This window comes from Macaca fascicularis, chromosome 6 (assembly GCF_037993035.2).
Source record: "Macaca fascicularis isolate 582-1 chromosome 6, T2T-MFA8v1.1".
NCBI classification, from domain to species: Eukaryota; Metazoa; Chordata; class Mammalia; order Primates; family Cercopithecidae; genus Macaca; species Macaca fascicularis.
The window spans coordinates 160,298,230-160,325,173 of NC_088380.1; the positions used below are offsets into that span (position 1 = coordinate 160,298,230).

The following is a 26,944-nucleotide window of genomic DNA, read 5'->3' on the forward strand; positions in this document are numbered from 1 at the left end:
GCACAGGTGATAGACACTGAAGGATATGTCCAGGTTTGGAAGTAACTTGGTCTAACCACCCATACCTTTCAGAAAATATTCCAAAAATAGTTACTGAACACCCATGATGTGCCAGTTACTGTGCCAGGAGCTGGCTATGCAGTGACAGTAAGATAGAAGCAAGCTTTGCTCTTACAATAAGCATATCTACAGATAACTAGTAACAGTAACTTTGGATAATAATAAAGGGCAGGGGGGAAATAAGACTGGGTGATGTGACAGAGAGCTGTTGGTCTGGGCAGGGACAGAGAGGGATGGTGGAAGAGGAGATACATGAGCTAAGATGAGAATGGTAAGTGAGAGTTGGCTGTGGGATAATATTGGGAAAAAATATTCTAGGCAGAGGGAACTTCAAGTTCAAAAGTTTTTAGGTGGGTACAAGTTGAGATGGTTCAAGTAATAGAAAGGAAGCCCAAATGGGGGTTGGGAGGTGGTGAGCCCTAGAGGTAGAGTGCTAGGAGAGGTGGTTGGTTGTAGGGTCAGTCAGGGACAAATGATGCAGGGCCTTCTAGACCATGGGCCTTCCTGGGTGTCTTCTCTTTGAGCCCTGTAGGGGCCCAGCCAACCAAGGCAGGAACTGCTTTCCGTGTATTCATCATATCTCTGAAGTCCAACCCCAAACCTCTCCAAGGCCAAGACTGTGTCTTTTTCTTTCTGAATATCTTCATCCAAATCTTACACAGTTCTTGACACATAGCAGATTCTCAGGATAGCCTGATGACTTGAAGATATAGGTTAAGGAAGATGTTGCAGACCACAGATATATTTTATTTATAACCAAGAAAGAGTTTATATTTAGCAAAAGTCTGCAGTGCCTCAGAAGGTACTAAGCTCCCTGTTACTAGAGGTACATAAGCGGAAGATGGAAGATCAGTTGGTAGGAATGTATTGGAGAGAGGTAGTAGTCATGGTATTTTGCAATAGAGATAGCAGTAGTGGTTACAATGATAAAAATAGTGATATTCCTGTGTATTGAAGAGTCAATATATGCTAGACCCTGGACGTATATTATCTCATTTAATCTTCATAAAACAGCCTCATAAGGAAGTACTATTATTATTTCCACTTCCAGTCTCAGAGACTGAAACCTCTCGCATTTTAAGAACTGTGTACCTGGAGTCAGGTAGTGAGTAAGTGGTAGGGTCCACTTGAAAACCCATACTTCAAGCCCATACTTGAAAACCCTCTCTAGGGGAGCTGGATGATTAGAGTCCATATGTTGACATCATATAGCTTGGTTTTTTATTTCTATCCAGAGCTTTATTGTGGGGTACAGGGAGTGACACTCTTTTACAGCCTTTACAGCCCTCTTACATGTATTAGGTAATAATACAGAATTGAATTTAATAGTGTGGTAGGAAAAATAGCTGAAAGTTTGTTTTTCCTCTAGCAAAATCATTCCCCAGTGATCCTCCCCAAACTGATGAGTATCTTGTTCCTTTGAGCATTACTGAACTGCTCTTTCTCCCATCATGTAGTACTTTGTTATTTGAGTCATTTCAGCTCTTCAAGGCACTCAAGGGTAGGTGTTGCTGCCTGACACTGTTTATGCATTACCATCGACCTCTGAATTTCTCCAATCCTCACATTCATTACACCTTATTGTGATATAATATCTGTCTTCCCAACAGGGACTCGAGCTATATCCCCAGTACCTAGCAAATGGCAAATGGCAGACACCCAATGGACATAGGTTGAATGAATGAATGCAAAGTTCTGTCTATCGTCTTTATACCATGGCTGCTCCCATTTAGTTGGGACACGTACTCTTCAGTTCCCACAAACCCCACAGCAGTGTCTTGGTCTCCTCAACATTGAGGCTGTCATGTATGTGTCATTTATTATTAACCTTGCTTTTGTGACACCCACCAGGCTCACTGGGTCACATTGTCACCCTAGCTCCTGTGGGCATCTGGATTTGGGAACCTTAACCTGAGGATCTTGGTACAGCCTCCTGGTGTTTCCGGTTTGGGAAGTGGGCTATAGAGTCAATGCCTGCCGTGAAACATCAGCTCTACATCCTCACTAATTGTGTGACCTTGATCAAGCTCCTTTACCTCATCTAGCTAATGGAAAACAAACAAACAAACAACAAAAAAAAAACAGTCACCTCTGCATAGGTATATGGCAAGGACTGAGTCAAGCAATTTTTAAGAACACTTAGCCCAGGACCTAGAAGATTCTAGTAAGGGTTTAGTAAATGTTAATTATGGTTGTTAGTAACATCATCAAATTTTTAAAACATTATGATACTGACTTTTTGTGAATCTAGACTTGCTAGCTCCGGTGTGTATCTAATGATACAAACCCTCCTATTCAATATTCCTCTTTGAAAGATTTCACAGAACGTTGTCTGAACTGACCTTAAAGATACCTTGCAGCTCCAAAGTTCTGTGACTTTCACCAGGAGTCTCAAGGCAAATGCACAGAAGGATCAGACAAGTATCATGAATGGATGGGGTAGGTTGGACCAGGGAGCCCAAGCATTCTTCTAAAGGCATTTCAATTAAATCTTGTTAAAGCACTGGGTTAAGCAAAAGAAACGTCACTGTTGGCCAGCCTTGGTTCTTGGGCTAGCTCCTTCAACCCAAGTGTATCATCTAGGACAGAGGAGGCTTCTGGGGGACTGAGGGAGGACAAGTATTGGAAAGAGAGGTACAAGGAAGAGATGGGATTTGGATAAAGCAAGGAAGAGCCAAGAGGTTCTGGATGAACTGAACTCTAGATACATTCATTTTTATACTAAAAGCCATTTTCCACTCTTTAAACCCCTTCGCCTCTTCTCAAGAAACTTGTGTCTCAGCTTCAGAGAGCCATGGCCTCATTTAAAATGTTGTGAAAGAAGGTGATGGAAGCATCAGGTTCCTAGGCTGATGAATTTTTATTTTTATTTCTCTATTGACACAGTTTAACCTTTGATTTTGGCAGCTAGCATATTGCTCAAATAAAATGAAGAGAAGGGGGTCGGGGAGAAGCCAAGAGATATTTGGCTAGAAGGTTATGAGAATCACAATAGCTGTCATATGAGTGCCGCGCATTCTTCTAAGCACATCTCATGCATAATCTCATTTAATGCTCACAACGGTCCTCTGAAGTCTAATGTCTAATTAGAAATGGGAAGCTTATCTGAGGTTTAGCATAGAATAACTCACCCATGGTCACCCATGGGTGAAAAAAGTGCAGAGCTAAGAATGGAATTGAGATCTGTCAAACTCCAGAGTGTAGAGACCCACCAAATAGACCCCCCATTTCCAGGCCAACGCACGTCAGTACTTGATTTGTGACAAGGAGTCCTCTCAGGGCTTGGGGGCTATACTAGTGCTTGCTCATGCTGCCTCGGAAACGTCACCTAACCTAGAAATAGTGTTTATTCTGTTACAAAGCAAGTTGGAAGAAAAGAATCACTCCTTTTTTCTTTTTCTGTGCCTCCTCTCCTTACTTTCCTCTGAAGCTTAAGTTCCAAGGGGTGTAATTAGCAGGTCAGCTTGTCTTGCTGAACAGTCAGGTTACTTTCCCTCAGTATTTGATGCCAAGTGAATGTTGAGCTGAAAGGCTGGCTGATAAATGCCCCTCTGGGGACATGGAACTGTGAAATAGCCTGGATCTATTGGCAGATACTAGGGCCAAAAAGTCCTTAGAAATTCAAGCTGAAAAAAATGTCTAGGGAAAGTAAAACGGCCAACTAAGGTAGTAAACACTTCAGAAAACCTTGATAATAGCAATTTGAAAAATCTTGCATGTACAGTTTCATGTCATAAACCCCTTCAGTAATGGAATGAATACAGATTTCTTGCCTGAAAATGTAACTGGTAAATTTACAGATAGTAAAGTATTGTTAGTTGCTCATAGAAAGACAGTATCACGTTGTGGAGTAAGTGCTTGACTGAGATTAAAAGGTCTTGGTATTAGCCTCAGGGTCATCATTACCAGCTGTGTGACTCTGAAGAAGTCAGGCATTTTCTTTGCCATCTACAAAGTTGGATTTTAACTCCCCAACTCTATTCCACCAGCCATTCTTAAACTAGGAGTCAGATAAATGTCTGGCCCCTATGGGATTCATATCACTATCTTCAGGGAAAAAGGCATATTTGAAATACTGTATTCTACATGGTAACCTTCTAGAGAGGCACAGGCCTTTTTTTGTCTTGTTTTGTTTTTGAGGTGGAGTCTCACTCTGTTGCCCAGACTGGAGTACAGTGGCATGATCTCAGCTCACTATAACCTTTACCTCCTGGGTTCAAGCAATTCTCTTGTTGCAGCCTTCTGAGTAGCTCAGATTACAGGCATGCATCATCATGTCCGGCAAAGTTTTGTATTTTTAGTAGAGACAAGGTTTCCCCATGTTGGCCAGGCTGGTCTTGAACTCCTGACCTCAACTGATCTGCCCACCTCAGCCTCCCAAAATGCTGGGATTACAGGCATAAGCCACCGCACCCAGCCTAACACAGGCCATTTTTAATGGGTCGTTAGGATAAGGTGAGTAAATAGATGTGAACGTGCCCTGTAAATTTAGAATGTCAAATGTGTACAGAGTAATGCTATTTACCCACCATCCACCAACATTGTTTATCCAGTTGTTTATTCAATTGCAAATGGCTTCTTAGCCTGTTGGAGAAATGATCTGAGGTGGTCAGAGGTGTGGCCCATGTCTGTCATAGAAAAACCTCCTAGCACATATGATGGGCCAAAACCCATGACTTGGGATTTGTGGACATCATTCTCCAGCCAGCTGAACAAACAGGTGCTAGACAAGAGTGTAAATAATTCAACTTGTTTTGGGACATGTGTTTAGGTGAGTAATGTGATTGTGAACAGTTTCCATCTTTTATTTCTTGGTCTCAAGTTGTCACTATTTATCAGGCATTCATTCCTAACATAAAATAAGTGTCTATGAATGGCAGCTGGTCATTAGATGTACATATCCAAATCCAAGATCACTATAATTTTCACCTCCACCTTCTCTTACCTCTTTCATTCCCTAACTCAGTGGCAGTGCTACAATCCACATAATCACCCAGAAAGAGACCAAGAGACTTTTGATTCTTTTTCCCTTATCCATGTCTTTGATCTGTCACCAAGTTCTGGAGCTGTCGTCTCTACTGTCTCCCTCTAATCTGTCAGGCTGTCAATGGTGGCAGGAAATACCGACAGCAGCTCCTAACTGGCCTCTGCCACCACTGCTTACCCACTGCCAAATCCATCCCCATTCTTGCTGTCAGAATCGTCCTTTTAAAACAAATCATCTACTGTGGTACTCCTCGTTCCACACCTGGAGAAATTCAGGTTCCATAGTGTGATATTCAAGGCTCAGCAGACTCTGACCCTGACCCATCTCAAATGTCCTTCCACACCCCTCCCCTGAATTATGCCACAAATTCTTACCTGTGTTCTAAACAGTAGTCAGATTTCCCTCCGTTTCTCTCTTGTTTCTGCCCTCTGACCAAACTCAATTTGCCAGCAATGCTTTCTGTTTTTTTCTTTATTTTTCCCTGTCTTTTAATCATCCCTCAGGGCCAAGTTTAGATCTAATCCCTACCAATAAGCTTTCCTGAATCTCGCACCCCTACCTCCACAAGAATTAGCCTTCCACCATTATATCCTTATCATTCTGCCCTACGTTAGCAAGATTTGTATGCGTGACTGTCTCCCCCGTTAGACTGACAGCTCCTTTGGGGGAAAGGGCCTTATTGTGCTCATCTGTCCATCTCCTTTCTCTCTTCTTCCTCTTGCTTCCTCCCTCCTAACCCCCTCCCCTAGCCCAGGCATCTAAGTGCAGTACATTTCACTTAAGAGACACCCTAGCAAATTGTGTTGAATAGAATCCATTAATTTGCATTCCATTTCTTTGGAAATAGCTTTTGGAATCCTCTGGACAGATAGTGAAAATTTCAACTAACATGATGTTGGAGAAAAACCTTAACTTTTGTGCTCATGTTAATTTTAGAAACATTTTGTTTCATTCTATCACCTCTGCTAACCTCTTAACTAACTTGAGGTTATGGAGAAAGGGCAGAAGACTTATTTTTCTACCTCTTTAATCCTTCTGGTCAATTCTCTCTTCTCCATCAGTATTGCCAGTGCCTTTGTTGAAACAGGTCATCTTTGTGGTTAAAGTTTGAAGTTCCTGAGATAAGACTATCTGGGTTTTAATACTAGTTATGCTAACAGACCTTGGGTGAGTTAGTTACTCTTTCTGGGCCTCAGTTTCCTCAGCCATAAAGTGAAACTATTAATGCTACCTATTTTGGAGAGAGAGATTCCACAGGCCTAGTTGGCGGCCAGGGAACCCTGGGATAATAAAAGCAATAGGACATCTTGGGAACCAGATGTTAATCTCCTAACATTCCAAAGATACCTGCTGTCCCCTCTCAACCCCATACAGTGTGTGCCAGTAGATTATAAACTGCATGAGGAAAGAGATGATGTCTGCTCTTCTCCATATCCCTGGCTCCTGACACATAAAAGGATCGTAAATGCACTTTGCAAAGCAAATGCCAGCTCTGGAATTCTGCAGCAGACTGGAGACCAGACCCTGCACATCAAGGCCCAGTGAAAAACTAATGATTTCTCCCCCGCAGACCTGCCTACCAAAGGGCCCCGTGGAGCTTGGCTGGCGAGAGCATTCTTCATTCTCCGCATGTCCCTGGCTCTCCCTCTCCCTCCCCACCTCCGCAGCCTCCCAGTCAAGCTATTGTGCATCTCCTGCTCCCTGTGTTTCACTGCCTGGGTCCCTTTCTGTGCTGCTGCCGAGGCATTGTATGTGATGTCTTTAGTGGGAAAGGTGATTCACAGAAATAAATTGCATTGTGTTTTAGGTCCATAGCAGTCTATCTCTGTAATCATGTCTGTAAGAGACTTCATAATAGCATGAGGGCCTTGGTGTCAGAACCAGGGACTCCAGTGGCTTCAAGATAGATGAATGCTACAACCAAATGCACATTCAGCCAGTGAAGTTGCAAGGTGAAGATGGAGATGCTGGTGCTATGAAGCAACCATACTCCCAGCCCTTTTATCTGCAGGTTGATAAAAATCAATCGAAACATGAGATGTGGTTTTTTGTTTGTTTTTAATAACCACTGGAAAACTATGACTTGTTTAATAGAGCCTCAGCCAACAGCTTATGTTCTTACCAGCCCTGTGATTAGATAAAAGGGAAAGTTCAAAGTGTCACCTAGAAGAGGGAGGCACAAAAGAAGAGGCAGGGAGGTGATACAGTGAAAGGCAAGGAGGAGCTGGGCTGGAATCTGAGAAGCCTGAGACTGATTTGTTTTAATCATCATCCTATGTGATGGTGAAAGACAAGAACCACGGATTCTGGAGGGAAACTGATGGCACAGACTCAACAATAGTGGGATCAATATTTGTACAAAAGTAAAAGGGGGGCAAGTTGGTTCTCCCAAAATATTTAGAAATGATGGAGAATTGTGCTCCCTTGATTACATTATTCAGAAGTGACTGCATTCTTATGGCATTTTTAACAGTTTATTGAGATATAATTTATATGCCATAGAGTCTACTTATTTAAAGTGTATATCTCATGACATTTTAAGGTGATATATTGTTAAGTATATGACAAAAAGATTTAAAGCAGTGGGAAACAAAGACTACAAGATAAGTAGAGAGGCTGTCAACTGGTGGGTTTTTTTTTTTTTTTTTTAAGTGTCTGCTTCCCCAGCAACCGGTAGCTCTGCCCTCATCCCACCTCCCACCACCCGAGGTCTGGCTATGCATGCAGGTTCACCACATGAAGTAAGAATAGGTGACTTTTAGTCAGCTCACAGGTCACTCACACAGCTAAATGCTAGGAATGCCTCTGGGAGGTCTCCTGCAATCTTGGAGGTTTAGAATTTGTTCCACTTGAACTTTCAGATTATGAGTCCCACTACACAGCCACCCACCCACCCTTTTTGTGTGGCACTTGCGTTAGCACAACATGTCCCTATTTCTCCCTGTAATTAGGTCTTTACCAATTGATTTAGAGCCCATGTTCAGTTTCCGTAAGCAATCAGGAGCCACATCCTACAGGTGCATGCGTATGGTATCATTTGTCCTGATTCCCCTGGATGGTTATGATCATGATCTTCTCCTAAACCTCAAAACTACCTTACCTGTAACCTATACTAAAATATCTTAATCCTAGCATGTGTAATCCCAATGAAGTCCTTCTTCTTGAAACCTACTCTTGGTGCTGTTCTCGAATTATTTTCTGTCAATATCTTCCTTGGAGTAGCAGTGCCTGGGTTTGTGAACTAATCAAACCTCATGAAGGGGTAACCAGCTGGCCAGGTCCCCTGAGACAACAATTAAATTAGGTCACTGTTTCCTAAACACCATCCTTCTCCTGTCTTCATGTATTTATCATATCTGTGCGTTTACTTATATTTTCCTTTAAAAATTATATTTTAATTAAAGTAATTTAAAAGGAAACATATCAACTATTATAAATAGAAAAACCAATATCACTTAGTATTAATAGGTGGAAGCTATAAAAATATAATAAAACATTGTCATTTATTCTAGCCATATGCGATTGCATTCATATGGTTCTGAGCCTGATTCTTGCCTCTTTTTGTTTAAAATAAAAAGGAAATGGTGAGGTATGGAGATTAATAATTTACCAAACAGATTTTCTTTTTCACTTAATAGCAGGAATAAAATGAAACTAAAAATGGACGTGCATACACATTGTGAGTCTGTTGTTTAGTGCCACTCTCACTTTGTGAAATTGCACTCACCATACCTGGGTTCCAGTATTTACTGTATAATTAAATTGCTCTATGGCTAGCTCACCTTCTTAACCCTCAATTTGTACATATGTAGAATAAAATTAGTGAGTTGAAATACAGAATTCCTTTAAATCCAAGTTTCTCAATGTTGTTCACGGGCGAACTGCACCTTAATTTTCCATGTAGGCACACTTGTTGAAAAATGTTAATTTCTAAGCTCCATCCAAGATACTCTGAAAACAAATTTCTGGCAATTTTTCCTGTTTTAATCACATGTCCAGTTGACCATGGAATATTATAAGATTCAAAACCATCACCTTAAAGCCTGTATGATAAACTGAAAAGTAGAACTGAACTGTCAATAGGAATCAAGAGGTCTTGGTTTCAGCACCAACTTACAGTGTAAGCTTGCGCTCAGCCCATCACTCTCATTTCTCCATTTGAACAGTAAGGATACGTTGGGAAAGCTCCAAGTCCCTTCCAATTCTACAAATATAATGTTGGGTTGCTTTGTTCAAAGTTTGCTCTGAAAATCTGTGCTGAGCCCAGGTGCTTGGTAAGGTTGAAGGTAGAGGTGGCCAAATGACAGCTGTGGTCTGTGGGGTGCATTGTCCCCTCTCGAAAGCCAGCCAGTGCACACAGGGATGGGTCAGCACTGCCTCTGCCTGCCTTGCCTTAACAGCATATATCCTCCAGCAGGGCCAGCCTGCTCGGGCAAGCATCTGCAGAAAGGCTTAGTGAGATCTCTTGGAAAGTCAGCTTAGGCCCTGCTGGAAAGACAAGAAGAAGGAAGCCTTCTATGAATGCTAAGTGGGTAGAAAGGAAACTACAGCAGGGTCTGGTTTTGGATTAACTCTCCATATCCTGGATGCCTTGGATTGAGATCTGAGTCTATGGCATGTGTGTCTTTTTCAAACTGTCCTCCTAATGAAGCACATATATCCATCATCCAGAGACTAAAAACTAAGTCTCAACCTGACCTTCATGGCCCCCCAGAGCACTCCTAGCCTGCCCTCTCTGCCTCAGCTCCCTTGGTTGGCCAACTGGTTCATTGATCAACTGATTAGTTCATCCACCAATTATTTTTGAAACCACCACTCTGGGCCAGACCCTATGTTAGTTACTGAGAATACACTTGTGACCAAGATAAACAAGGTCTCTTTTCTCATGAAATTTAAGGGAAAAAATAAACAAATAAACAAGACAATTGCAGATGGGGAAAAGTGCTTTAGAGGGAAAGAATAGGGTAAAGCGATAAAGACTAGCTAAGGCGAGGCCTGTCAAAAGAGAGGACATGTAAGACCTAAAGAAGGAGAAAAAGCCAGTCCTACAAAGATTGTGGGAATGTTTCAGGCAAAGGGAAGAATCTACACAAGCGTCTGAGGCAACAAAAGGCTTGGGTAGCTTTGAGAATTGAATGAAAGTTGGTGTGGCTGGAGCTAAGTAAGATAAAGAATGATATGAGATGATGTAGGAGAGGCAGGCAGTATCCAAAACCTGCAGGACCCGGGAGGTCACAATTCCCATTTCCAGGCTCTACTCTTCAACCTAACTGCAATACATTTTTTCTTGAGCATACCTCTGCTTTCCCACTGCCTTCATTTTGCATGTGCCTAATGCTTTTGTCTGGCATACTTGGCCCCAAATCACAGTATAAGCAAATTCTTCCTCCATTCTTTTGTACCCGGCTCAAACATTACCTCCTTCACAGAGCTTGTCCTAAATACCACATTTGTGCTGAGTAGACATGAGCTTTTCCTTCTTCTGACCACTCAACTTCCCCTGAGCTTCATTTATTCTTCCTCTTTTATTCTCATTCCCAAGATTAACTTGCAGTCTAAAAGTTCCCTGTGGGAAGAAGAAAGGACCTAATATCTGAAGGACAGTTTCTTTGTGCCAGGTGACATGCTAGGAGCTTCATATACCCCATTTCATTAATGACTATAGTCTTGTAAGTTAGGGATTATTAGCCTCATTTTAGAGGTAAGAAACCAGTATTAAATTACTTGGACTACAGCACAAAACTACATGACGTAGGTATAAATAGCAACATACCTAGCATCGCCTCTTACTCATCATTAATTCTAATTTCTCAAAGTGACTATACACTCTGGCAACTTCTAATCCTCATTTAAGACCAAGAAAAGGCCGGGCACAGTGGCTCACACCTGTAATCCCAGCACTTTGGGAGGCCGAGGCAGGTAGATCACGAGGTCAAGAGATTGAGACCATCCTGGCCAATACAGTGAAACCCCATCTCTACTAAAAATACGAGATTAGCTGGTTGTGGTGGCACACGCCTGTAGTCTCAGCTGGTTTGGAGGCTGAGTCAGGAGAATCGCTTGAACCTGGGAGGCAGAGGTTGCAGTGAGCTGAGATCGCGCCACTGCACACCAGCCTGCTGACAGAGCAAGACTCTGTCTCCAAAAAAAAAAAAAAAAAAAAAAAAAGACAAAGAGAATGTTGCCAGGTATGGGACACACACCCAGAACTGTGCCCATTCATCCTGCAACTTGAACTTTGGGCATCACCTTGATTCCTGATACCAACTTCTCTTCATCCCAACCTACTCTGTCCTTCTGGGCCATCCTGTTCTTCCTAATGATAAGTAAGTATTGAACCTGAGCCTGTTATACCCCAGGCCTCAACTGAAGTGTCTATCCCAAAAGTGCTTGATGTTCAGGAAGTAGCTCTAACCAAACTTTCCCCATCCAGAAGGATATCCAAAGACTAACTCATTGTTTATAACATCAAGAGATAGAACCTCTATAAGTCAAACTTCTATGCCTTCCCTACATTCTCCACTTGTAGAGAGATACTCAGATCCTCTCTTTTCCTGTTCATTACTGAGCAGCTGTGGAATCAGCATGTATCACAATTCTGCCTTCCTTTAGAAGGAATTACATGCAAGCAGGAGTTGCCACATTGTGGTCATGGACTTACTCAGATGTATAATAAATGGCATCCCATGGGAATGGCTTGACAGCCACTGAGAGCACTTGGCAAAGAATTCTTTATTTGCCATGGGGTGAAATTACCACTTTACTAAGAGTAAATGTTTACAAGCAACTGGAGATCAGGAACTAGAGAAAAAAATTCCATGTCCCAGATTGAAGGTTACAGCAGATATACAGTGGAGTGAACTAGCAATCACAGAGTCTAGTCTTTGCTCTGCCATTTGCTAGTTATGAAGCCTTGGCCAACTTCATTTCATTTTCTATGATTCATCTCATGATAACTCCTCCTAGAAGACTTCCTTAACCACTTCCTCTTCTCCCAGTCTGGCCAGGTGGCCCTCCTATGTCCTTCCATAGCACCTTTTTTTTTTTTCATTTATCACATTATATTATAATAGTTATATAAACACGTTCTTCTCTCACTAAATTATATGAGTAAAGTACAGTCATTAAGGACAAGAATGTTATAATCTGACAGATACGGGTTGCAACCAGGGTTTGGCTGTCATCTAGCTCTCTGATAAAAATACACTTCTCAGAGGGTTGTTATAAGGATTAAGCATGCATAAAGCAATTCGCATAGAGTGTGGGTCATAGCTAGTAAATGTTTTGCCTTTTATTTTTGTCTTTATTCTATAGCCACAGTGGCTAACACAATACCTGGCACACATGGTAGGAGGGTTGGTGAGAGTGATGGAGATGTGATGGTGGTGGTGATCCTGGTGATACCTCAGTGGAGGTAATGGTGGCAATGTTGGGATGGTGACAATGTTGTAATACCGGTGGTGATATTATAATGGTGGCAGTCATGGTAGTGGTGGTGGTGGTGGTGATGATGATAGTAACAAATGAGGATGATAAAAATCAGCAGCTAATATTTGTAGAGAGTTTACTGTTATATACACCAGGCATGGTGCTAAGTACTTGCATATATCTAATTTCAGCCTTTTGACATCTTTGAGATATGGCCAGTACTCCACATCTTTCAGGTGGGTGAACTGAGGTTTCAGAAGTTGAGTAATTTGCCTGAAATCCTACATTTAATAAACTAAGACAAAGTCAGAATTTGATACATGCCATATGACATCATCATATATATGTAAAGTCCTCCACTGTTGGTTACTTGAATGAGGAAGGAAAGAAGGAAGGAAGAGAGGGAGGGAGTAAGGAAGGAATTTACTTGTTTTCTAATCTTAAGATTCCTTTTCTGAAAATAGAAATAATTCTAGCATTTATGAAAATCAAATGAGATTTTAAAAAGTCAAAGCTCTTTGAAAACTGTCAAGTCTTCTCTATGTACGAAGGCTAAACCATAAGAGGCAGCTTCATAATTACTCATTCATTCATTCAATAGATATTTGGTTTTCTGTTTTAGGCACTAGAATAAAGTGGGCAAAAGAAACTAAGGTGGCTGCCCTCAGTGAGCTTCAGTCTACTCTAGTGACGGACAATAAGCAAACACCAGGTGAAATATATAGTTCTGTGGGAAAAAAAATAAAGCATGGAGGGGGTGAGGGAATATGTGTATATATTGGGGATGGGGTCACTCTTTAAATAGGGTGGTGAGGGAAGGCCTCTGATAAGGTGATATTTGAGCAGGGCCTGAAAAAGATGAGCCAGGGAGCCATGCAGAATCTGGGAAAAAAGTGTTTTATATCCCACAGGGGAGTTTAAAAGTCAAACGAGGAATGATATCACTGTGATAAGAATGCTAGGAATGGGATTATGCGGGAACTGCAAGGCCTGCTGCCAGTGGAAAAATGCATAGTCAATTCAGTCGTTTCCTTGGTAACCTCCCCTAGCAGGGTCTCTGAAGCCTCAGTCAAGGTGTCATGTCCTGGGGGAGATATTATTATCTGAAAGCATGGTTCTTCTGGCAACAGGCAGTGGGTCTGAGGGAGATATCTTCTATTCTCTACTCAACCATCCATGAGCATGATGACACTAGGCAGGTCGTCTATGCTCATGGCCTCACTCTTTCCAGCTGGGAAAGACAAAGGAAAGTCAGGGAGGTTCTACCCACATCAAATGGAAAAGCCCTGCTCCACCAGGGTCTATAATGAGATGGTTTATTTAAGTCTATAATGAGCTAGGATAAAGCTAATTTACTTTATTCAGATTTACAGACATTACCAAATTACATAGGATTGCAAGCATACGAGAAGATAAAAGAAATTGCCAACCAGACTGAAGAGCTTAGAGAAATAGGTAAACAGTCATGGGATGAGATTTAATTTAGATAAACCAAAGGCAGGATCTCTGGAAAATGCCAAGGTCAGGGAAAAGCCGAGAGGAAAAAAATAGCTAGTCGGATGGAAGAGACATGGAAAGGATTCAGAAAACTATGTTGGTGACAGTGTGGCCAGTATTATGATAAAGGTAGAAGAAATGGGAAAGATATTATTGAAAAATATGGCTTCTCCTTAGAATCCCAAAAGAAATGAGATAGTATGTGGAAAGCAGTGCCAGACTGGAGTCTGTGGTCTTAGTTCCAAGTCGGCTAGGAACTGCCTCTGCAACTTGGGAAAGCCTTTTGATTTTTTTCTAACCTTTAGCTTCCTCTTCTGTTATGACATGTAATATGGTTCTAAGTCTAAATGTTTCTAGTTCTCTTGTGTTTAAGGAAGGCATTATGTGCTCTAAGAAGACCCTGAATCCATCCCTGCTCCTCCTGGCCGACCTTGATGGAAACATTGAAAGATGGAGATTCATGACAAGTGGTCAAATGGAAAGGCATTCATCTTGGAAATGGATCAAGGGTCCAGACTCCTCGGAGACACTGAAAGAAGTTGAAAGGTTGCAAAATTGAGAGAGAATGACAGTTATGATAGTTCAGTATAACTGGGTTTTGCCAGAGGTTGTAGGAAAAATGTTAAGGAGAAGATTGATTTGAAATGGTTAAGGGGTATGTGCAAGGCAGAAGGAGGCGTGAGTTAAATAAGACAGTTTATAGGCTGGATGTCTTCAGGGACTAAGGGGAAGTTTGGGTATCTTTAAGATGGCATGGCAGTCTGACATACAGGAATAGTTGTATCTGCTGCAGATCATAACCTTCTATGCATTTCAGGGTTGGATTAAGGATATTTGCAAAGAACATACCACAGGGAGAACATCAGACTTGTCCTAGTTGCTTGAGTCCTGGGTTAGTTCACCACTACAGCAATGTGGGAGCTAACTGCATGCTAAGCTTGGCATGCAGGGGTTGGCAAACTTTTTCTGTAAAAACCCAGATAGTAAATGCTTTAGATTTTGTGAGCCATAGGATCTCTGTCACAATTACTCAACTTTGCTGCTGTAGAGTGAAGGCAGCAACTAACTGGTCTCTCTTATAATTGGAGCTTCTGAGATAGCATTCTCCTGAATGATAATATTTAAATTAAGGGGCATAGCTGTATTCCAATAAAACTTTATTTACAAATAGGCAGCTGAATTTGGCCCACACACCATAGTCTGCTGACCCCTGTTTAAGGCATGATGGCCCTGCCTATTAGCGAATATGTCCTCTTCAGTGTCCAGAAATGTGTTCAATTTTATGTTTAACTCCTGCCTGTTGGAGAACAAAGTGAGGGCCAACAACTCTTTTCCAGTAGGTGATCCAAAGAATATAATCACTGAGGCGTGTGTCACTGGAAATGCATTCCAGTGTAACAAATATCTTAGGTACTTAACTTGTTCATTGATGTTTGAGAATGAATTTGTAGGAGAACATTAGATGTTCATGTGATTGACCTATGTTGAAAAGAGACTTTTCAACCTTGGTACTTACCTTAGTAAGGTAGAGGCAGGTTTTACCTTTCTCCAAGGTGGAAGAGTTGAAGAAGTCTCTTCAATCTAGAGGAATCATCATTGGGCAAACACCAGGGAAGAGATGGAGCAAAGTCAAATGGCCGGAAGTCACAGGGAGCTCTGTTATGGCTAGTTGTAACACAGATTATGCACCTGGAGCTTTACACTTTATAAAAATTTTTTGAAGGGTTTTGTTACCTTACTTATCAGAAAATGCAAAACCCATTCCCATAGGTTCCCTATGAATGAAAGTACTCAATAATTATTACTGACGATGATAATTTCTGTTTATTATAATGTAATGGTAATTAGTACAGCAGCAGCCATTCACTGAGTCCCTGTGTCGAGGGCTCCACAAGCATCATCTCAAGTCGTTCCAACAGTCATGGGAAGCAGGTATGAGGAGCGTCTTACAGATGAAGAAACTGAGAGTCAGGTTTGATAACTGGCCCAAGGAAACACAGTTCATTATAAGTGCCAAAGTCGGGCCTCAGACTCAGCTCTGATCCCATGGCTGACACTCCTAACTAACACATTGTCCTATTGCACAACTGCAGCATTCTTTCATTCGTGGGTATGCTAATGTGAAGAATGAGTACTTGAACCAGTACCTTACAAGGATCATTTGAAACCAAGATTTTATTGTGGTTGAAGGGCAGAGAGCTAAATCACCAAAATGTATAAGTAGAGACAGAGACTAGAATGTAATCTCCATGAAAGCAATGTCCTTGTCTGTTTTTTAATTTTTTACCATGTTATCCCTAGCATTTAGTTGTGTCTGATAAATATTTGAATAAATGAATCAATATGTGAACATTATTTGGGATTATTTTTTCTTTTAATATGAAAAAACTCATAACCATCTAGGCCAAGCTTATCAACCCATGGGCCTCAGGCCGCATGCAGCCCCACACGGCTTTGAATGAGGCCCAACACACATTTGTAAACTTTCTTAAAACATTATGAGATTTATTGTGTGATTTTTTTTAGCTCATCAGCTATTGTTAGTGTTAGTGTATTTGATGTGTGGCCCAAGACAATGCTTCTTCTTCCAATGCAGCCCACAGAAGCCAAAAGATTGGACACCCCTGATCTAGGCTGTCTCAATGATTATGTCTCCTATTTATCTCTCTTTTAACCACATAGTCCAGTACCCTGGACATAGTAGGCACTTAGCAAATATTTGCTAAGGATGGGGCATGATAGCTGACCCTTAATATATAAAGTGCTACATAGCTATGGTAATCAACAACCTTCTACCCTTCCTAGCTCCTGTGACAGATGCAACTACTTCTAATTCCCCATATGGGAGTTGTAACTCAACCCTTCTCTCCCCCTATTTATTGATGCAGATTAGAAAATTAATTAGAAAGGGATAAGCTAAAATATGCTCTGATTTGTAATCAGTAACTTGGTTGAAACTTTGGTGACTATATTAGTAATTGCTAGTTACTAGTAACACAGTTTAGAGCCATTGATAAAAGACCTGGTGGAACTTTTATGTGGTCCCATGTGGCAGAGCTCAGACCTGTGGAAGAACTTGGGGTAATTAGTTGGAAGGAGGTTATCACAGTTAGCACCATCCAAAGAGTGAATGCACTACAGAGTGAACTCATGAGCCCTGGTCTCAGAGACACTGAATCAGAGGTGACCAGGAGTCAGGTATAGAGGGGATGGCTATACTAGGTATAGGTCAGATATAATTATCACTACGGCCCCTTTAAAATATAAACTTCCTGGATTTTTGACATACCCCATGTCTCCATTTATTGTGACATTGTCTTTTGGTAAATGAACCTTTTTATTTAAAAAAAAAAACAAAAAAACTTTTTTTGTTGAATGTACATGACCTGCATGAATTTTTACTCCTCCTTGAGCAGGCCAAACCTGGTTGGTAATGTTAGCAGGATCTCAGTCTGTGGCAGACGTATGACTCTTCCTTTGCACTTAAAGTGCAGTGATTTCAACTAACAGAGTTCATGCTATATTAGACCACATAAGCTCATATATCCAGGAAAGAGAGCCACCTTGGCAACCAGTTCATAAAAATTAACTCAGCACTTTCTCACGAGCTCTATGTTGTCCTGGGATGGCCTGAGGTGGGTCTCAGCAATATGTATTTTTTAAAAGTCTCCTCAATTGTGAAACACAGTCCTGAAATAGAACCTCACCATTTGGGGTCTGCAAAGTGAGTGGTGTTATACCATTGTATTCACACGTAAACTGAGAGCCAGAGACTAAATGTCCCTGTGGTCAGAGGTACAGCAGTAGTTAGGGGCCGATTTGGGACTAAAATTCATGTTAGTTTTCTCTAGATATAGAAATATTTCAATCAGTCAAATTTTTATACAAAACTAACTTCAGGACTGATGGTTTAGCCGTTGTTGGTTGGTTATATCTGTAGATTTGTATATAATTGTTATTAAAAGCAGTATCCTTTCAAATTACATGAGGTATACACGTTTATGAGGGATACATGTTTATCATTGGAAACTATAAAATGTAAGAAAAAGGAGAATAGAATCAAAGTATCTATCATTGCACAACTCTGAGATAACCCTCTTACTATGTTGCCATATGTCCCTTTAGACCTACTATTCATATGTTGGGTTTTTATTATTTTCCAAGACTGGGATTATGGTGTATGCACAGTTTTTCATTCTTCACTGTTACGATATTATGAGCATATTTCATGTTAATAAATAGGCATTCACACTAGCTCTTAAATAGCTGTGCAGAATTCCTTGATGTAATGTATCATAATGTGTTCAACAGAGTCTTTATTGGATGTTTAGGATGTCTGTGTATTTTAAAAACAACAAACTTCAGTAAGTATTATACAACTTCTAAAGCTCAGAAGTGAGATATTTAGGTAGCAAACAGCTCTGATGAACTTGAAGAGTTAACAATCAACTAACCAGAAAATGAGCTCCCCCTCCTTTCAAACAGGTTAAAACCTGGTTCCCTCAACCAGGCTGGATAATTGAGGTGGTACACATTAATGATCCCTGTTCTCATCATTGTTCAGTGCCAGGCATGCCAACAGTTTGAAATATTAGTAATCAGACTTACTGAGTTTCTCTTCAGGTTTGAAACAGAGCTCTGCACAATACATTATTACTTGTGGATCCTTGAGACTTCTCTGCCACCTCCAATAGCAGAAGCAAGGTCTTCTGAGGTTAACAGTCACCACTGGATTTTAATCAGGAAAAAGAAAGAAAGCCATACATTCAAACTCTGAAAAATTCAATACCCACCCAGAAACAGCAACAAAATCAGATTGGAGCCTGGAGGAAGGGTCCTCTAGACTTGAGAAAGTTCAGGGTGAAATTGGGTTTATTGTGGGTCTGAGATTAGAAAGTGAAAGTTCTAAAGAGCTCAAGGTGACAGCATCCAAACAGTGGGCAAAAATGGCCAAAGAATGGACTGTGGTATTTTCTGGGAAAGAAAACTATTTCCCCTCCCTTTTCAAAAATTTTCCAGGAAACTAATTTGTCAGGCAACCCATTTGTATAATGGAAACATCTCTCAAAGTGATCTAAAAATTCCAAGAAGATTTTTTTCCCAATGTTACAATGTCCAGGGGAGACAGAAGAGTGGCTTGTAAAGTTGACTGAGGTCTGCATTCTAGAACTGGCTTCATTTCCTTTATGTGGGACTAAGAAAATTATATTATCCATCTAGGTGTTGGTCCTCTATCCATTAAACAAGAAGTAGAGAGGCATTATAGTACTCATCAAGAATTCCAGTTCTCTCACTTACTATCTGCATGAAATTGGATCATCTCTTTAATCTCTTTGAGTCTCAATTTCCAGTCTTTAAAATAGAGATGAAAATATGCTCCTTAGAAGATTGCACTGAATATTAAAATACAATGAGCTATAGAGAAAACTTAGGCTAGGATCTATGACATGGTTGATGTTTAATAATTGCAGGACTCGGCAGGTGTTTTACTTTTCTTTTCCTTTCCAGCTCCAAATTATTCTATGTCAGATGTTGGGGGTATATAGATATGCTAAGATATGTTCATTTCCCATGAGGGAGTCAGAGTCCACTGTGGGGTAAAGACATGTACACGCAGCTGTGCTAGAAGATCAAGAAGTAGAGAGCTGTGTCATGAAGGCTCTCCAGGGGTGAATGGGAGAGGCTAACAGTAGAGGCAGGCATTGGGGTGGGCTTTAAGAGATGAAAAAAAAAATTTAAGGCAGGGTAGGAGTAGAAGCACTCAGATAAGGAAATAAATGGCACGACTGGTTGAATGAATTGTTACTATTATTGCTTGAGCACCTTCTAATAGGTACAATTGTTAAGGTAAAAGAAAAAAACATATTTGCAACTAAAACCAAATCAACTACTGCTAGAAAATTTAAAATCTTCCCTCAATATCAAGGTAGAAAAAGCTTAGCATCTTCATTTTGCTACTAACATTCTGACCTTGGACAAATAACTTTACCTGTTCCTCAGCTAAAAGGAGGATGTAAATCCTAACCTCTCTATCTTAATAGTATGTTATGAAAATTAACTGAAGTAACGTACAGTCTGCCTCACAATCATCCCAAGAGCTTGAGAAAGCACAGATTGCCAGATCCCACCCCCAGAGGTTCTAATTCAGTAGGTCAGGGGTTGGACCCAAGAATTTATATTCTTAACAAGCTCTCAAGTGATGCTGATATAGCCAGTCTGGGGATCACAGTAAGAAAACCACTGCTTTAGGTCAATGCAGTTTTTTTAAAAGCTATTATTCATAACTGGTTCAAGAGTCATGTAAGTGTTGATTATGTTTTATTATGTTTCTAGACTCTTAATAGACTACTCAGGATATGCACCAGTAGAAGACGTAATATTTTCTATAGCATTCCCTACACCAAATCAGCCTTGCTCAGTCATGCATAGTTAATGCATGTGTTGATTTGATTTGTCTTCATGTGGCTTCTAGTCTCACTAGAGAGACATACATTTATTTGAATGTTGTAGAATGATATTATTCATTGGAATAAAATCAGATTTTTCCAGTTTTTTTGTTTCTTAGTAAGCAGGCCTATGATTCCTAAAGGACTTTTTATTTTATTTCATTTTAACCTTTGATAGAAGCTGCATCTTTCATGTGACCACTCTCCATTTTTCTGCTCATATGACCACATTTCCCGGTAGTCTTTAAAGGCTCCAGTTTGGATGAGATTTCGATTAATGGAAGAAAACAGATATCTGTGTAAATAGAGCCAGATGTCTCTTGCAATATCTGAAATGAACTGTCTCAACCATCAGAACGGTAAATCACCTTCAGAAGGCTCCTTCTCCCAGGAGTAGTCTTTGCATTATTCATAACCCTTGTGCTGTAGTACATTCTTGTCTCATGAAGATTACAGTCAATCACCATGCTTTCATAGCCCATCGTCCTCCCTGAACCCCTGCTTTCATGCTCTGTCATAGCCTTGGCACTCTGTTCTTTGAACTTCTTTGAGGAGTAGTGTCTTTCAGGACCTAGCTTCAGTTATGCCAAGAGTGTTTCCTTTCTGTGATCATGATACATTGTAAAGTATGTGGTTCCTTTTTCAAAGGGAAAATACTGTAGTCACTCCAATTCCTTCAAGAAAGAAGGCAAAGAGAGCCCCCGCCCCCCATCCTCTCCAAAGCAGTCATATGCCCTATTCAGAATGAATCATCACTTTGGAATTGTCTGCCAGTGTTTGGTGGGGTGAGGCTTAGACTCTTTCTATGGGTAGATCTGTAGGCCTGTTTTCTCTGCACCCGAGATCCCAAACTGGTGTTCTATGGATTATATCCAGTGATTTTATGTGTAGCATAGCTTTTGAAGAGGAAGAGAGAAGAAAATTGACTTTATGATCAGCATTACAAAACATGAGACTTTACATAGAAATTTGGATTATCAGCAAAAAAAAGAAAAAAGAACAAAAAAGAAGGTTTGGCAGCATTGGACTCCCATCTTTAAGGGTAACAGCTAAATGCTGGCCACCTCCTTTGGACAGAACCCACACTCTCCAGTTTGCTGCTGTCCATACCAGCTTGTGTAACTCCTTTACATTACCTGCTTGACTCCTAAAGGTATTTCAATTAGTTGCCTGTTTTTGCTCTTTTTGGCAAGTTCACAGACTTGTAGAGTTTAGAAGCTAAAGAGGTCCCTGAGAACAAGGATTTCCTAATGTTACTTCATGTTAAAAATCACCTATACCCTATAACTAGACTGCATCCAGTACCAATTAAATAAGAATCTCTGGGGAGGACCAAGCTGTCAGGAAATTTTTTAATTCCGCAGATGATTCCAGTATACAGATCAGTTCATCTAAGAACCAGTACCTTAGAAGAATACTACTCAGAATTTATTGTGCATACAAATCACCCGGGGATTTGTTAAAATGCAGATTCTGTGGGGGTGGGGTCTAAGGTTTAGCATTTTTTACAAGCCAATGCTTCTAGTTCCCCAATCATATTTTGCATAGCAAAGCCTTAGAGATCTTCTAGTCTGTCCTTTTTCATAAGTTCGAAGAGATGTCAAAATAAAGCTTTCCTTATTAAGTATCTAAGCTTAGGACGTATTATTTATTTATTTCTTCGACTTTTCTTTTCCAAACAACCTTTTTCTGTAGAAACAGGGTCTTGCTATGTTGCCCTGGCTGGTCTCAAACTCTTGGCCTTGAGCAATACTCCCACCACAGCCTCCCAAAGTGCTTGGATTATAGGCATGAGCCATTGCACCTAGCCAGAGTTTACTTTTAAAAGCATAAATGACAGTAGTGTCAAGGATATTCCTGTAGAAAGTAGTTTTTCCCCTTATTTATTTACATTCCAACATGCCTTCTTAACTAAGAGAGAAAGAAGTGGGTCTTCAGCCAAGAGAACATTATTTCACCCTGGTGATGCTCACGGGATTCCCATTTTATGTGTTAGTGGTAGTGAATCCATACAGGTCTGCAGCAACCTCAATTCTTGCCTCCTCAAAAGAAAGAATTCGAATGAGAGGCATAAGGCGGAGTGAAAGACTGAGGCCGGTTTCAGAGCAGGAGTTAAAGTTTATTAAAAAGCTTTAGAGCAGGAATGAAAGAAAGTAAAGTACACTTGGAAGAGGGCCAACTGGGAGACTTGAGAGATCAAGTGTATGGTTTGACCTCTGGCTTGAGGTTTTATGTGCTGGTGTGCTTCTGGGGTCTTACATTACTTCTCCACTGATTCTTCCATTGGGATGGACTGTCCCTATGCACAATGGCCTGTTAGTGCTTGGGAGGAGCTGCATGCACAGTGTGTTTACTGAAGTTGTATCCATGCTCATTTAAAGCATTCTTCCCTTACCAGTGTTCCTAGAAGATCATACACCAGTTAAGCTCCACCATTTTGCCTCTTAGTGTGTGCTTGCTTGAGCTCATTCACCCAACTTCTGAGATACTGGGAAGATGCAATCACCAGTTTCAGGTTTTTCTATCTATTGGGATACTGCCTTTCCCTGGCACTGGCTGCAACCAATCATTATTTTAGAGAGACAGTTTAATGACCGCCTATCATCTGATGGTTGCCTGACATTTCTTGTGGTGGCAGGGGGGACCCTCTCCTGCCCTGCTCATGTCTGACTAGCTACTTACTGTAATAGGTGGGGTTCACATTAGAAAACAGGACCTTACCCATCCCCTTCCTCACCGAGATCACATAACTATTACATAGGAGAGCTGATACATGGAGAAAAATAGTTCCAGTTGTCTTTATAAGTGGTTCAAAACTCTGTGAGTTACTTTGATGGGTTGAGTTGTAAGTCATGTGGCAGCCCCTCCTTTCAGGTGAGAATGAAGCGGTCAGCCAAGTCTAATTGCCTAGTTATATGAGTGCACTGAGTAGGTAACTCTCTCAATAGTTTAATTTGAGGTCTGCAATTGGAGAGTTGATGCTGAAACATTTCTCAGGACCAGAAGTTTCCTTTCAGGCTAGCCATTTCTCTGAGCTGAAAATGCTGCCATGGTGAATTCATTCTTCTAGGTCCATGTTTTTCAAATATATTATCAAGGGACTATGTGTATCAGAATCCCTCGAGACTCTAGTTAATGACTGTCCAGGTCCCACTCTCAGAGATTCTGAGTCAGTACATCTGGGGTGGGGCTCAGGAAGTGGCTTGTTTGTTGTTGTTGTTTTGTTTTGTTTTCGAGATGGAGTCTCGCTCTGTTGCCCAGGCTGGAATGCAGTGGTGTGATCTTGGCTCACTGCAACCTCTGCCTCCAAGGTTCAAGCGATTCTCCTGCCTCAGCCTCCCAAGTTAGCTGGGATTACAGGTGCCCACAAGCACACCAGGCTAATTTTTATATTTTTAGTAGAAACAGGGTTTCCCCATGTTAGCCAGGCTGTTCTCAAACTCCTGACCTCACATGATCTGCCCACCTCAGCCTCCCAAAGTGCTGGGATTACAGGCATGAGCTGCTGCACCTGGCCAGGAAGTGGCATTTTTAAGAAAACTCATCCAAGTAATTTTGATGCAGGTAGTGGGCCAGATGTAGAGAAATATGATATAAAGGTAAACGTCCTTTCTTCCCTATCTACTAGTGTAGTGACCATTTTCTCCTAAATCAAATACTGCAGCCTTGGAACCAGTTAACACCAGGGCTGTGCCAGACTTCTACTCAGCTCAGAAGGAGGCTCTCCATTTGAGAACACGTGGGTCCCTTTTGCTACCAGGACATAAAGCTTGGAATCTCTGGTTCTCAGTGATGTAGGCATTTTCTTAGCATACAGCAGCCTGGAATTTGTCCTAATGTGCATGTCACAGGAGGATATGAAATAGAGTAAACTTTTTTTTTCTAGACTTTAGATTTTGAGGTCTCACTACAGCAGCGTTTTGCAACTTTTTAAAAAAGAACCAATAATGATCTCTTTGGGTGATCATAAAAGCCTCGCACTCTGCTGTCCCATACTAGATTCTGATATACCTCCCTTTGAAGGATGTCCACCACTGAGTGTCACTGCATACAGGGAGCAAATTCCATTTCATTTTTCGTGCATTCCTACCAACGAGGAGAAATTTGAGGCACATTATTTTAGGAAATTTTTACCATAAAAACAATAGGTATATATAAAGGTTTTATCATTTATAATGTTTCAACCTTGAATATGTTTTTACCACTGCTCCTGCTGCACTGGAGGAATGTTGTAGTAGATTGTTACATAACCACTTCTCCTGGCAGGTATTTTCCCCCTTCCTTGTTCCACTGAGACTCACTTGCAACGCAAAGACCAGGGCCTCATGGAAGAAGGCAGCTGGGCACAAGCCTGTTGCCATGGAAAGCTTAGGGCAGGAAGCGATTGATTGGTCTCTGTGTACAGAAACCGATCTAGACGGCTTCAGTGTATCTGAATTGGCCTGTCTGGGCTGGAATTTCAGCCAGTCTGACAGACTGCTAAAGGAGACTCAGGTGTACACTTCAGCAACTTGATAACTCTTCCCTAGCTGAAAGTCGAATCATTTGATCCAACGGGAAAGAAGTTAAAATTGCCCTGACAACTAAAGAGCAATCTGGCCTTTGTGATCAGGAGGAATATTTCTTGTGATACAGAAAGTGAAGTAGAAACTGGAATGATGGTATTGATGATGAAGGCATTTAGAACAGCAGGCACTGCTGTTAATTAAGAGATTGCACTGTGTCAGGCACGTGCATCATCCTATTGAACCATCATGCCAACCTTGGGACGCTTAGATATCATTGTTTTTCATTTTACATGAAGAACTTGAGGATTAAAGCTGTTAATTTATCTGTTCATGGTGAAATGAGTAGTACGTGGCCTGGGTTTGAACCCTTGTTATACCTGCCATTTTTCAGAGCTTTTAATTGTTGAACTACACCGTGTTTCTGGGGCTGTTCTTGATCTTTGCACAATGTAGGGGCTAAAGTTGGTCCTTTTAGGAATTCAACTATTCTCTCATTTAGTTATGACTAAGAAAGGAGAGGCTCAGAGATCAGTTGGTGCCTCAAAAGGTCACTCTTCCCTGCAGCTGGCTTAATATGTCTCCTAGCTCCCAGTCCAGTGCTCCAGCAAGATCTGGAAGTTTTTCCAGATCTGGAGTTTTTCCAAGGCAGTAAGTCTCATTTTTCTTATTAGTTTGGATCCCCTGAACCCTTAAGGGTAGTATCTCAAATGCAGTTAAGTGTTCAACCAATATTTGTTGTAAGAATAAATGTTCAACCAATATTTGTTGTAAGAATAAACATTACTAGTAAAAAATGTGATCTTGGAGACAACATTTTGTGTTCTTGGTCTCTAGTTTTCCTATTTTTGAAATAAGCAGGTGTGTTCTAGATATTTTGAAAAGTCTTTCCACTTTAAAACTTATTTTACTCTAGAGCAAAGATCTCTTACCTGAAGTCTGAAGATTGGTCCATGTACTCTCTGTAACCCTACATGAAATGCTTCAAAACTTCATTTACAGTTATTTGTCCATTAGCAACTGGAATACATTCAGCGAAAGGTGTCGTTAGACAATTTCACTGTTGCATGAAAATCACAGAGTGTTACTTACACAGACCTAAATGTTGTAGCCTACTACATGTGGTATAGACTATAGCTCCTAGACTAGGAGACTATAGCTCCTAGACTACAAACCTGTGCAGCATGTTACTGTACTGAATACTGAGGCAAGTGTAACACAATGGTAAATATTTGTGTATCTAAATATGTCTAAACATAGTAAAGGTACAGCAAAAATATAATTTAAAAGATGAAAACTAGTACACCTGTATAAGTCACTTACCATGAATGGAGCTTGCAAACTGGACATTGCTCTGGTGAGTCAGTGAGTGAATGATGAATGAACGTGAAGGCCTAGGACATTACTGTGCACTAGTATAGAGTTTGTAAACACTCCACAGTTAGGCTACACTACATTTATTTTAAAATATATTTTTATCTTATTTTATTTTTAAAACGGGGTCTCACTCTTGTCGCCCAGGCTAGAGTGCAATGGCACGATCTTGGCTCACTGCAACCTCCGCCTTCTGGGTTCAAGCGATTCTCCTGCCTCAGCTTCCCAAGTAGCTGGGATTACAGGCACCTGCTACATGTCTGGCTAATTTCTTTAACAGTAAATTAAACTTGGCTTACTGTAATTATTTACTTTACAAACTTTTAAATGTTTTAACTTTTTGACTATTTTGTAGTAACAGCTTAAAACACAAACACATTATATAACTATACAATGTTTTTTCTTTATATCCCTATGCTATAAGCTTTTCTTTTTCTATTTCTAATTTTTTGTTACTTTTTAAACTTTTTGGTTAGAAAAAGTTTAAAGGGTAAAGACACAAAGTAGAGAATTTATATCTTTAAACTTTAAACATTTAAGAAGTAAAGATATTAAGACACAAACACGTGCATTAGCCTAGGCCTACGCAGGGTCAGGATCATCAACATCACTGTCTTTCTTCCACCTCCACACCTTGTCCCACTGAA

The 26,944-nt window shown here is 40.7% G+C and overlaps 1 protein-coding gene across 9 annotated transcripts in view; it reads left to right on the top strand.

The window, feature by feature from the left end:
- The window catches only part of GRIA1 (glutamate ionotropic receptor AMPA type subunit 1), a 321,912-nt gene that overhangs the window by 40,424 nt on the left and 254,544 nt on the right, over positions 1-26,944 (top strand). The window lies entirely within an intron of this gene.